This window comes from Sapajus apella, unplaced genomic scaffold, assembly GCF_009761245.1.
Source record: "Sapajus apella isolate SASKATOON/1434 unplaced genomic scaffold, GSC_monkey_1.0 scaffold19, whole genome shotgun sequence".
Taxonomy (NCBI): domain Eukaryota; kingdom Metazoa; phylum Chordata; class Mammalia; order Primates; family Cebidae; genus Sapajus; species Sapajus apella.
In genome coordinates, this window is record NW_022436959.1 from 19,963,684 (window position 1) to 19,978,576 (window position 14,893).

Genomic DNA, 14,893 nt, shown 5'->3' on the forward strand with positions numbered 1-14,893 from the left:
GTTAATTAAAAGATGCACATTTATATGTTTTAAGGTAAAAAAATTTAAGGTATGTATACATGTTTTAAGAACTCCCTGCTTTAACCACAGTTTTCAATTAACCAGTTGCCCATTAGTCTGGATCTTATCATAGAAAAACTCTCCTAATACGGATAACTTGGTCCCAACCCACCAAGTGCCTGAGTTACCTACCAAAAAGACATACATCTTCCATCAAAGTATAAAATCAAAGCTGATGTTTTAAGGAGGAATGGGAAAAATGGAGAAAGAATGATATAGCCAGTTTTATCAGTTCTGAGATTTGGGTCAGTTTAGTTTTCTAATGCCAAAGTAAAGAGACAAACTGACCGCAAGATTCAGTGCATTCAAATTTAAAAAATATATAAAATGCAAAACGGGTTGCTCAGGCAAACCACAGCTTTTCCTGATACCGAGAAAAATCTGATAAAAAGTGAGTCAATCGCGCAAAGTCACTTGGATACTTACTATAGCTGAAATAAGGTACACTCACGAAATGTTTGAAGAGCTAAAAAGAACTTCATTATGTGGCAGTATTTCATTGTAAATTTCCAACATAGCCTTGTACTAAAAGTAGCTCATGTTTTGAGCACTTACCTTACCAGAAACAGGGTTCACGGCTTACATGGATGGTCTCATTCTGTCCTCGTGGCATCCTTCTCACAGACGGGAGGTGGTATTACTAGCGCCATTTTAAAGAGGAGGAATCTGGGTCCCAGAGGCCAAGTAACTGGGCCAGGGTTGTAGGGCTACCAAGAAGAAAACCAGCTCCAGCAGGCTAAACCACTTTCCAGCACAAGGCTAAACCTTTTCCTTCTCAAGCACTTGCAGTTCGTGCTATGTAGCCTACTCCTTGGACAGCTTGCCACAGCTGCTTTTGCTTGCAATTGTTCTCAAACCTAACTACACACACATTAGAATTACCTGGGAAGCTTTAAAACACAAGCCTTTTGGCTCCACCCTAAGTAGCTCTGATTCAATCCATCTGAGCAGGGACTTGGCATCAGTTTTTTTTTTTTTTTAGAGACGGGGTTTCTCCATCTTGGCCAGGCTGGCCTAGAACTCCTGACCTCAGGTGATCTGCCCACCTCGGCCTCCCAAAGTGCTGGGATTACAGGCGTGAGTGAGCCATCTCGACTGGCTGTATTTTTTTTTTCTTTCTTTTTTTTTTTTTTTTGAGATGAAGTCTTGCTCTGCCATCCAGGCTGGAGTGCAATGGCTCAATCTTGGCTCACTACAACCTCCACCTCCCAGGTTCAAGTGATTATCCTGCTTCAGCCTCCAGAGTAGTGGGATTACAGGTGCCTGCCACCATGCCCAGCTAAATTTTGTATTTTTTAGCGGAGACAGGGTTTCACCATGTTGGCCAGGCTGGTCTTGAACTCCTGACCCCAGATGCTCTACCCACCTTGGCCTCCCAAAGTGCTGGGATTACGGGCATGAGCCACTGCACCTGGCCACATGAGTACTTTTTTTTAAGTCACCTTAGGTTGATGACCAGTGGAAGTGGGGCAAGCATTTCTTTATCCTTAACGATAAATGAAGATTTGCAAAATAAGCATCCTGTCAAATACTTTGGGGGGCTGGTGTGATTGTACAATGGCTCATTATGATGCTGCTTGGCCTGGCCCTATTTTGGGCAGCTCTGAGAATTGATACACTTAGAACACCTCACTTTGTCAGCTTTATGGCTTCAGTCGCAATTCCATGTTAACACAAAAAGTTTCATTGACGTGACATTACGTTAATTTGTAGTCAGCCTTGAAGACTTTTCTGATTGTCTCCGCTGTGTAATAAATCATCTCAAACCCTAGTGGCATAAAACACCACCATTTCATCATGCTCACAATTCTATGGGACAGAAACTTGGACACTGCAAGGCAGGCGTGGTTTATCTCTGCTTGGCAGTGTAGGGGCTCCAGCTAAGACGGCTCGAACAACTGCAGCTGACTTGATGGTACTAGGCAGGAATTATCTGGAGGCTTCTTCACTTATAGATCTTGCCTGGGCTGGAAGGACTTGAAGGCTGGCTGCCGCTGGGACTGTCAACTGTAACACCTTACACCTGGGCTCTGCACACGGCCCGGCCTCCTCTTCACACCTTCGGAGCCTCAGGATAGTTAGGCTTTTCACCTGGCAGCTTGGGGCTCTGAGAGTGAATGTTTATTCCATCTGACAGTCATGGTCTTTCCAGTGTCCTGGTCTTTTCTGTCCCTACCTTGGACAATTATTTTGCATCATTTCTGCCAAACTGTATTGGCTGAAAACAGTCACAAATCTGCTCAAGAGTAGGAGACCAAAATCCCCACAAGTTCTTTTTAGCCTCAAGAATAAAATCCATTATGTTTCCTTCAAAGTATATAATTCCCCTCTTAACAACTATTTAAATGTTTATTGAATAAACTGGTACAGCCAATTCATTATATAGTTCATAATGGTTTTCACACCTGTTGGAAGATAATTAGAACTGTATTTAAAGTGCACTTTGTGACTGGGTACAGTGACTCACACCTGTAATCCTAGCACTTTGGGAGGCCAAGATGGGTGGATCATATGAGACCAGGAGTTCAAGACCAGCCTGGACAACATGGCAAAATCCTGTCTCTACTGAAAATACAAAAACAAGCTGGGCGTGTTGCTGTGTGCCTGTAATTTTTGATACTTGGGAGGCTGAGGCATGAGAATCACTTGAACCCGGGAGGCAGAGGTTGCAGTGAACCCAGATGGTGCCACTGCACTCCGGCCTAGGTGACAGAGTGAGACCCTGTCAAATAAATAAATAGTACATTGTGCAGTGCATATACTGTTACAATCTAACTGAAATATTTTATTGTTACCCCTGCTTAAAGCACGTGATGCATAACTATGTCTATGTAACCCCATTCCATAGTTAGACAGAGATGCTTGGTTTCAAACATTTTTTCTTGAGTATTACTGTGCATGTTGTATTAAAAATAATAATAAAATACATAAATAAATAAAGTATCCTTTGCTTAGCAAAGAATGCATCTAATCAAGCTCACTCAGGGTGGTCAGATCAGGGTGCTTATGAAGAGATCCACCCCACATTCTGATTTCAAATAGCTTTTCATAAATAGATAGCATTTCTTATAAATGGGGTCTGGGAAAAAAATAATGGCCTCAGTCAAGCTAATCAATTTTTCTAGGTAATAACCCAAAGTGAATATTGTATGGTATTATTACTTACCAATGTCTTTGATAAGTACAATCAAGTTTGGGGTTTTCTGATACTCTTTTTAGTTTTCCTTTAATTTCCAGGGAACAAGTTATAATTACAGGGCCTATTAATGATGCTTTAAGGATTATTTTCATCTCACTGCTGGCTTTCTCGTAAAAATGGAGAGTCCCTGATTTGTATTGGCACATTGCATTAAAATTCATCACTCGCTGCATTTTTTCCAGATCTATTTCTTATTTACTTAAACTGATTTAGATGATTAGTTGGCTCTCTACCAATCCTTTACTAAGTTGAGTTTGAGGTTTGCTTCAGTGTTGTGATAGGATGAATAACGGCCTCTTAAAGACAGCCAAGTCCTGATTCCCAGAACCAGTGAATATGGTTACCTTACTTTGTAAATAAGAGACTTTGCACACATGATTAAGTTAAAGATCTTGGGGTGAGAGATTATCTTGGGTTATTGGGTTGGGCCAATGTAATCACAAGACTCCTTACAGGAGGGAGGCAGGAGATCAGAGTGACTAACAGCAGATAGAAGCAAAAGGTTGGGCTGACATAAGGACGAGGTCAAGAGCCACAGAATGCGAATGGCCTCCTGAAGCTGACTGAGGCAAGAAAATAGATTCTCCCCATGTCCCAGAGGAACCAGCCCTGCCAGCACCTTGTGGGTCACCCAGGGAGACAGACTTTGGATCTCTGACCTCCAGAACTATAAGAGAAAAAATTCTCATAGTTTTAAGCCATTAACAGTAATTTGTCACAGTAACCATAGGAAACTAATACAAACATAGATGTCTTTCAAGACATACAGCTGTACATTTCATTTGATTGGTTGAACTATTGGTATTAAAATTGATTCCTACACTGAGCATCTAAGTTTACTTCATTTCTGTCAAAATGCGACCCACTGTTGGCTTAGATTTTATTGATGACTTCAGAAAACAGTAATATGTTCATCTATAAGGAAACAACTAAGTAAAAATTCAGAATTAAAAATCAGAGTGGCTAGTCATTTTTACCAAAGGTCGTTTTGTTTATCAAAGGCAAATTTGCTGCCTGAGTCATAAATATCACAGAGCCACACTGAAACATTTCGAAAGCAAATTACAATTTGCTTGCAAACTCTGGAAGGACATCTATTGAAGCAAGGAAGTAATGAATGTAGTGAACATCATAAATACTTAAAATTCATTTAAATAGTCTTAAAATTGTTTTTAAGCACAAAGGATTCTAAAATAGGTTTGGCATTATTAGCCAAATCCTTCTCCTTAGATTCCCCATTTGTACCCAAATGTACTGAGTTATTGTAAAAATCAAATAAATTATGTGGCGGTGCCTAGATTAGGATCTGGCACATGGTAGGTGTACAATAAATATCAGCGGAGTGTGAATGGAAGGGGTGTTGGCAGCTGCATAGCAGCAGACCTTGTTCATTGGCAGGCAATGAATGCCACCTCCAGCTTAGACTGAGAGAATGCCTTTTCCTCCCTTTCAGTAAAAAAGAGGGTAAAAGAGGTCCCTTCACTTTGGCCCTGTGCCAGAGCCTCCAGTTATTAATATTAGTAGAGTAAAAAACCAGTGTCTGCATGACATGTTTTCAGCCTGTTACATCTTCACAATATTAGAGAATCTGTGAACAAGAAGTGAAATTAAGTACTTAATATGTGTTTTACTTAGAGTTCCCTTAACAGTGAGATAACAGATCTAAAAACAAGTGGTTACTTTAGTAGATCATTTTTGTTCAGCATTTAGGCAGATACTCCATTGACTAATTGCTCTTCCTCTCTTCTTTTTGTCAGTTAAATGTTAGTGAAAAATTCTCTCTCAAAATAATGTGGAGTATATTGTAAGCTGATTTACTGTCATTGACCATAAACATGAGCTATTCCACAATTTAACTACATGGCTGAGAAGTCATCAGTAGGGAATAGGAATTTTTCTTTTTCTTTTTCTTTTTTTTGAGACAGGGTATCTCTGTTACCCAGGCTAGAAGAGTGCAGTGGCACGATCATGACTCCACTGCAGCCTTAAATTCCTGGGCCCCAGGGGATCTTCCCACCTCAGCGTCCTGAGTAACTGGCCTACCAGGGTGTGCCAAGCATACCCAGCTAACTTTTTATTTTTGAGCCATGATCATGCCACTGCCTGGGTGACAGTGAGACTGTCTCAGTGTATGACCCCAAAATGCAGTAAAGCTCTCTTTCAGATCTAAAACTATATAAATGGATGTTTTAAGCTACTTGTCCTTTTCAACATAGTGTAAATTATTTTTGTAGAGGAGTGGTTCTCAATCAAGGGAAATTTTGTCTCCTAGGGGTCATTTGACATTGTTTGGAGACATTTATGGTTGTCACAACTGGGGGTGGAGTGCCGCTAGCATCCAGTGGGGAGAGTCCAGAGATGCTGCTAAACAGCCTTCTGTGCACAGGACAGGCCCTGCAACAAACAGTGACCCCAAAACGTCAGTAGTGCCAAGGCTGAGAAACCTATGAATGACCTCATGCAGTGAATGACATGGGTTAGGGAAGGGAGCTTGTTATGAGCAAAAGTTAGCGGTTGTTCCCTGTGAATATTTTGCTAGCCGCCTAGCTGCAATTTTGCAATGTTGATTATTACTTAAGAGGAAGTAAAGCGTGCTCAGACTGAGTGGGGGATGCAGATGTAAACTTTCTTAACTATGATAAGGTTCTCTGCTAAGGACACTTAGAAATAGGATTTGTGCATTTAGAGAAATATAAGACATTTAAATGATCCCTCTTCTTAATTTTACTTGATTTCTGAAGAAAGCATTCACATGAAATTCTACTCTTTCGCTATTCTTAGGCATAGCAAAAGAATTCTGTGATGGGAACTCTTCACTATACCAGCGAATTTATTCACAAAGGAAAGCCCTACGTACTTTCTTGCTGGAGGCTCAAGTCCACCCACGCTAGGCAAGGCATTGCCTATAAATGCTCAATATTCAAAAGCGTAGGCCAGTAGTTGGGTCACCACCTGGGAGCTTGTAAACAGTGCAGAATCTGAGGCCCTACCCAGAACCTGCAGACTCAGAGTCTGCATTGTAACAAGATCCTTCAGGGATTCCCACAGACGTTCAAGATCAAGAAGTACTGGAATTATCTTCATTCCACAAGTAATAAAGCCCTAATATTTAAGACTGAATAAAATGGATTTAGTCTTATCAAAATATGTGGGGATTTGTTTATGACTAGCAATGCTGGATTGGGAAAGTTGGTTTACCTCTCTAGCTTCCGTACTCTCATTTGCATAAAGAGGAGTGAAGATGAGAAGATCTCCAACTTCTTTTCACACATTGTAGGGAATATAATTTTTTTCCAGTGTAAACACAATCCATACAGTCTGGGTTGTCCTGCTGAGGGTAAATGCAAAGACCAGATGGTCTCTGGCCAGAACATGCCAGAGTTGCACAGAGCTATGTTAATAAACAGTAACTGAATTCTTACGCAATTCCACCTCCAACCTCGAAACTGAGCCTACTGAAGGGGTGTGCCCCTTGGTTGGCACTTGGGCCTATTCTTTGCATTGGCATTCTTTGCCTCAATGTTTGCCTGAACATTGTACATAAATTAACCCATTACTCGGAACCAGCACAGTGCATAGAAGCAGGCTCTGCCTGGGACTGCCAAGGGGTAGCTCCTGGGTCATGCCCACTGCTCCTGGCCACCTCATTTGTGTTGAAGTAGAAGTTCTCCAGCTGTGTTCTAGCAAACACTGCCTGAATAAGACAGGCTAGGTGTGGGAGGATCTTATACGACAGCTCCCAAAGATAAAAAGGGATCTACAATTCAACTTCTTTCTAAAACTACCTCTGGCAAGTGATTTGGGGAGATAGTACTTTGCTTTCTTGGTGCATTCAAGAGACTGCATTAGCTTGAATGCTGTAATTACTTCACATTGCACACATATATCAAAACCTCACATTGTACACCTTAAATATATACAATTTTTATTTGTTAATTATACCTCAATAATTATACCTCAAAGCTGGAAAAACATATATATTTGGGTATTAACCTACATGTGAAGATTTAAAAATGTTCCATTATATATAACCTAATATTTTAAATATTTGGTTGTCCAAAATTAACAAACTTATGCAAAATAGAAAAGAGTGAGAGACTAGCAAATCACAACTGCAAGCTAAATCACAGATTCCATCACACCTCTGTTCCTATAAAGTACTAGAGGGACCTTGAAAGTTACTTTTCCTTTGAAAAAGATGGAGTAAAGTAGAAAAGTAAGTTATTTTTGCTATAAACTAGTGTATAGGAAAAATATATGATTATTATTGTATAGGTAGCCAGGGTAAACTGCTCAATGATCTAGAGTTGTGAAAAATGCCACATTTCTTTATTTCCAAAGTCAAATTAGAACTGGGCCCAGCTGCCAACCATCAGATAACAGAAAGTCCAGATTACTTTCTCTCTCTGGTCATTCAATAACTCAGAGGGCCTGAGCCTTGCTTCTCTGGCAGGTAGTGAGGTTGGAGGCCTGGGGGTGGCGTCTGAACTGGTGACTACTGCAGACCTGATGCTGCTTCTCACGTCAGGCTCTGCTCACACTGGTTTGCTGCCATTACAGTCCCACATATGTTCAGCATCCTGCCTGGCCAGGGCAGCCCTCTGCAGATGGGTTCACTTCATAGTAAGGTTAGTCCATTCCTACAGTCCCATTAGGAAGAGGTTGGACCTTACACATAGAAAAGACTAGTCCTTCCACCTCCTAGAAGGAGAAGGTTTCTCTTCCAAAACCGATTAATGAGCCACAGGGGTCACTCCTCCTGCCCCTCCATGAAGGGCAGCCACGGAAGAGACACATACAGGTTAAGTTTCCAGCTGGTCAGCCTGCTTCACTATGTTAACTTTATAACACTTTCTTATACGTAATCAGAGATACAGCTGACATCTGAATCAACCAAAGAACTTAAAAAATCCAGATAGATCTATGCTGGAGCAAAGCTGTGTTTTTTAAAGCTCTGTGTGTTTTTCCAATGATCTGCTGCCTTGGGAATCAATGGAGAAAGAGAAAAGCACATACTTGGGAGTCAAACAGCCCAGGACTGTGATTCAGCTCTGCTATTCACTATTGCTATGAACTTGGGTAAATAATCACCTCTCTGAGACTGTAATTATTATTATTTAGTTTGTATAATATGTTTAAAAAATCTCAGTCTTTCTTCTATCATAATGGTAAAAATTATAAAATGATCATTACTACTTGATGAATTTTTAAGCACTGTAGTGGGAGTTTGCTTTGTTGCAACCTAAACTGTTAGGTGAGCGATTTGGCAGTAAGTTTTAGATACTTTAAAGGTACACATCCTTTGATGCTGATATGCCAATAAGAAGATACGGACCCAAAATGTCTCCAAAAGTGCACAAAGATGCACATACAAAGATGCATCATCAAATAGTGAAAAAATGTAAACAGCCTAAATTCTCATTAATAGGGGATGACTGGATAATTTGTGTTGTAGGAATATGTTAAATCACTATCCATATTCTTGTAAAAAATTGAATTACATGTACAATCATGCAATCAACACCTTGTTAAGTACCTACACACTAGATTGAAATGACTGCTTATAAATAGATTATGAAAGTATACATTAATGCATTAGCCACAGGTCACTAAAAATGGCTATTTTGAAGATTGGTGTAGGCAGAAGGTACTTTTGCTTTATTTATTTATTTATTTATTTATTTATTTATTTATTTTGAGATGGAATCTCACTGTGGTGCAGTGGTGCGATCTTGGCTCACTGCAACACCCGCCTCCTGGGTTCAAGCGAACCTCCTGCCTCAGCCTTCCAAATAGCTGGGATTACAAGCACGCACCACCATACCCAGTTAACTTTTTGTATTTTTAGTAGAGACGGGGTTTCACCATGTTGGCCAGGCTGGTCTCAAACTCCTGACCTCAAGTGATCCACCGCCTTGGCCTCCCAAAGTGCTGGGATTACAGGTGTGAGCGACCACTCCCGACCTTGCTTTTTGTTTCATACTTCCCTTTACTCTGAAATTTTAGCAATAGAAAGTGCTACTTTTGTAGATTTTTTTGAATGACTATTAATGCTTCGCTTTGTACAGTGGATATATATTATTTCTCTAAGCTGAAACAATAAAGATGAATAATTTTAGATTATATAATATTACCAATCCTACTACTGTTTGGTCATCAACATACTACAAACTCTTATTCATTGCTTATAATTAGTTGTATTGAAGGCCTCGCTTCTTTGGACTCTGCATGAAAAAGTGGCTCCCTTCTAATTGCCACTTTCTGCCAGGTGATTGACTACAGAGTAAGTAGCCATTTACTAATCTCATCAGGGCAGTTGGAAAAGAGAAAGACACAGATGTGAGACAGGACCTCTCAGAAAACTACCACTTAATTCCATTTCCTGGGCTTTCTCCAATACAGCAAACTCTGTTCTTTCAGAAATGTTCCTTCTTCTATTAGTGGCTCTCAACTGAGGGCGATTTCCTCTCAATTCCAAGGGAGTGTTCAGCAATGTCTGGAGATGTTTTTGGGTTATTACACCTGGAGGTGGCGTATTACTGATATCTATAGGCGTAGAAGTCAGGAATGCTGCTGAACGTCCTACGATGCAAAGGACAGCCTTCCCTACACAGACAACTTCTCTAGCACAAAGAGTTCTGAGGATGAAAACCCTTGCTCTACATAGAAAGAGGCACTTTTTTAAGTGGTGAGGAAATGCTATGCTTGCCTCATAAAGTCAGCTTGTACCATTCATAACTGTCTTGAAGGTTTGAGTCAAACTTAAGATTCTTAGGGATTTTTAGATTCTTATGGATTTTTAACTAAAGCAGTTAAGCAGAATTGAAGGCTCTAGATCCTTTAATGTGTATATTGCCACCATTATAAAATCAGAAAAAAGAATCAGCTACTATGAACTTCGTTGACATGATTTCCAAATTAACTACAAGTGTTAAATGCTCTCTCAACATCAGTTATATCTAGTACCACAGCTTCTAGCAGTCAGCGTTGTGACCAGAATGATTTTTCTTCCTTTCTTTAAATGTTTTGGTTTGTTCTTTTTTGTAAAACATTTTCAAAAGGTGTGTGTGTGAGTTGGGGGCGGAAGGGATGGAGAAGGACACAACTTACCAGAATCTCTGGGACACCTTTAAAGCAGTGTCAAGAGGGAAATTTATAGCAAAAAATGACCACCAGAGAAGAGAAGAAAGATCTAAAATTGACACCCTATCATCAAAATTGAAAGAGCTAGAGGAACAAGATCAAAAAAACTCAAAAGCTAACAGAAGACAAGAAATAACTAAGATCAGAGCTGAACTGAAGGAGATAGAGACACAAAAAAACCTTCAAAAAATCAATAAATCCAGGAGCTGGTTTTTTGAAAAGATCAACAAAATAGACCGCTAGCCAGATTAATTTAAAAAAAAGGGGGAAAAGAATCAAATACCTGCAATAAAAAATGATAAAGGGGATATCACCACTGATCCCACAGAAATACAAACTACCATCAGAGATTACTACAAACAGCTCTACTCACATAAACCAGTAAACCAGGAAGAAATGGATAAATTCCTAGACACTCGTACTCTCCCAAGACTAAACCAGGAGGGAGTTGAACCCTGAGTAGACCAATAACAAGGGCTGAAGTAGAGGCAGCAATCAATAGCCTAAAAACCAAAAATGTCCAGGTCCAGACGGGTTCACAGCCGAATTCTACCAGATGTACAAAGAGGAGCTGGTTCCATTCCTTCTGAAACTGTATCAAACAATACAAAAGGAGGGAATCCTCCCTAACTCATTTTATGAGACCAACATCATCCTGATACCAAAACCAGGCAGAGACTCAACTAAAAGAGAAAACTTCAGCCCAATATCCATGATGAACATCAAAGCAAAAATCTTCAATAAAATACTGGCAAACAGATTGCAACAGCACATCAAGAAGCTTATCCACCACGACCAAGTAGGCTTCATCCTGGGGATGCAAGTCTGGTTCAACATATGCAAATCCATAAATGTAATCCATCACATAAACGGAACCAAAGACAAAAACCACAGGATTATCTCAATAGATGCAGAGAATGCCTTCAATAAAATTCAACAGCCTTCATGCTAAAAACTCTCAATAAACTAGGTGTTGATGGAACGTATCATAAAATGATAAAAGCTATATATCACAAACCTACAGCCAATATCATACTGAACGGGCAAAAGCTGGAAGCATTCCCTTTGAAATCAGGCACTGGACAAGGATGTTCTCTGTCACCACTCCTATTCAATATAGTATTGGAAGTTCTAGCCAGAGCAATCTGGCAAGAAAAAGAAATAAAGGGTATTCAATTAGGAAAGGAGGACGTCAAACTGTCTCTATTTGCAGATAACATGATTGTATATGTAGAAGACCCCATCGTCTCAGCCCAAAATCTTCTCAAACTGATAAGCAACTTCAGCAAAGTCTCAGGATACAAAATCAGTGTGCAGAAATCACAAGCATTCCTATATACCAATAACAGACAAACAAAGAGCCAAATCAAGAGTGAACTCCCAATCACAATTGCCACAAAGAGAATAAAATACCTAGGAATACAACTAACAAAGGATGTAAAGGACCTCTTCAAGGAGAACTACAAACCACTGCTCAATGAAATACGAGAGGACACAAACAGATGGAGAAACATTCCATGCTCATGGTTAGGAAGAATCAATATCATAAAAATGGCCATGCTGCCCGAAGTAATCTACAAATTCAACACTAGCCCCATCAAGCTACCAATGACCTTCTTCACAGAACTGGAAAAAAACACTTTAAACTTCATATGGAATCACAAAAGACCCCACATAGCCAAGACAATCCTAAGCAAAAAGAACAAAGCCAGAGGCATCACACTGCCAGACTTCAAACTATACTACAAGGCTACAGTAATCAAAACAGCATGGTACTGGTACCAACACAGAGACATAGACCAATGGAACAGAACAGAGACCCCAGAAGAAACACCACACATCTACAACCATCTGATTTTTGACAAACCCACCAAAAACAAGCAATGGGGAAAGAACTCCATGTTTAATAAATGGTGTTGGGTAAACTGGCTAGCAATGCACAGAAAGCAGAAACTGGAACCCTACCTGTCACCTTACACTAAAATTAACTCCAGATGGACCAAAGATTTAAACATAAAACCTAACACCATAAAAACACTAGAAGAAAATGTAGGCAAAACCATCCAGGACATAGGCATAGGCAAGGACTTCATGACTAAAACACCAAAAGCAATGGCAATAAAAGTCAAGATAGACACATGGGATCTAATTAAACTCCAGTATTTAATCTAATTAAACTACAGAAGTACAGTAAAAGAAACCATCATTAGAGCAAATTGGCAAACAACAGAATGGGAAAAAATTTTTGCAATCTACCCATCTGACAAAGGGCTAACATCCAGAATGTACAAGGAACTAAAACAGATACACAAGAAAAAAACAACCCCATTCAAAAGTGACCAAAGGATATGAAAAGACACTTTCCAAAAGAAGACATATATGAGGCCAACAAACATATGAAAAAATGCTCATCATCACTGGTCATTAGAGAAATGCAAATCAAAACCACACTGAGATATCATCTCACGCCAGTTAGAATGGCGATCATTAAAATATCTGGAGACAACAGATGCTGGAGAGGATGTGGAGAAATAGGAACACTCTTACACAGTTGGTGGGAATATAAATTAGTTCAATCATTGTGGAAGACAGTGTGCCGATTTCTCAAGGATGTAGAAATAGAAATTCCATTTGACTCAGCAATCCCATTACTGGGTATATATGCAAAGAACTATAAATTGTTCTACTATAAAGACAAATGCACATGTATGTTCATTGCAGCCATGTGTACAACAGCAAAGATGTGGAACCAACCCAAATGCCCATCAATGATAGACTGGACAAGGAAAACGAGGCACATATACACCACAGAATACTATGCAGCCATAAAAAAGATGAGTTCGTGTCCTTTGTAGGGACTTGGATGAATCTGGAAACCATCATTCTCAGCAAACTGACACAAGAACAGAAAGCCAAACACCATATGTTCTCACTCATAGGTGGGTGTTAAACCACGAGAACACATGGACTCAGGGAGAGGAACATCACACATTGGGGGCAGTTGTGGGGGTAGGGGAGAGAAAGTCAGGGGTGGGGAGGGAGAGGTGGTTGGGGAGGGATAACATGGGGAGAAATGTCAGATATAGTATGCACCTAAAGTAAAATAAATGAATTAAAAAAAAGAATACATTAGGTAAAATTGTACATAGCATGAACAGGAAATCTAAATGCAAAATAACAGCAGAGAAAATGAAAGGTAGCAGTTTAACACAAGCTAGTGAGAGGTGAAATGATAACACAATTGTGCAGACTTCTAAGAACATAAATTGTTACTCTAGTTGTGTCCTGATTTGATTTTAAGCTTCCTGGTCCTCAAAATAAAAAGGGAAAACACAGTTTGAGGGGAGAAAACAGGCTGTTTTCTTAGTTATAACACTTAAATAAAAGGCATATCGACCTTTCCTAAGAGGCTTAACTATGAGCCCTAGAGTAAATAGAGTAATATGTCTCATAAGGACACTAAGATAAAAAACAAAACAAAACCAAACTCAGTGAGACACTTTCTGCAGATGGCCCAAATGATAGGGCTGAACCACAAAGAATTATCTGATAGCCAAGTCTGAGCAAAAGAAAATTTAAGAATATCTTTATAAGTGATAGGGAGAAATGACCATATCACTTATAAAGATTATATACTTCAGGTGTGGAGAAGGCATTAAACTCTTCCACATCGTGAAAAGCTAGATTGGGAGATGGGGTAGAAGAGTATAGGAAATTCTTACAAATCCATGTGCTTAGGCAGAGAAATGTCAGAGAAGTTTAACGTGGACACATTCATCACTTGTATTCCAAAGAATATCTTTAAAATAAGGACTCTGAGCCACAGGGACCATACAAGAAAAGAACCTGGGATCTTTTGTCATAAATCTGGTTTTATCTAAGTATTTTCCTTGGAATGCTAGCACCATGTGATAAGCTCTAAAAATGGTTTCAGTGTCAAGTGAGTTTGAAAAATATTGCATATCAAATTCCATTTCTTTTTTTGGAAAATTACAGCATATATTCATACATTCGAGACCTGCAGTAAAGGAATCTTATTAACTTTTATTTGCCCAGTGTTTCCAAAACTTATTTGATAATCAAACCTGCATGTTAACATCTAGTATGATTGATATTCTATGAAACACACATTGTATGAAACAAACATTTTGTACAATGTTTCTGAAGATATTGACTCAATGCGCTATCAAGATTAAAATCATTAAGAAAATGTCATAGTAAAAAATGTTACAGGAACAGTAGACATTAACTCAATGTTCTTGCATGCCCAGTACCAGAACAGAACTCTGGTATATCTACACTTCAAACAAACATACAATGGAAGCATGGCCTCCACAAAACCCCAAAAGCTGGTAAAAATTTATATATATTCAATGTCTGGCATATGGATGATACACAGAAGTGAAGTTTCCTTTCTCTACTATAAAATTCATTGGGTAATTTGTCTTTTGAAATAAATTTTTAAATGCTGTAGTTTGCAAATTGAAGGAA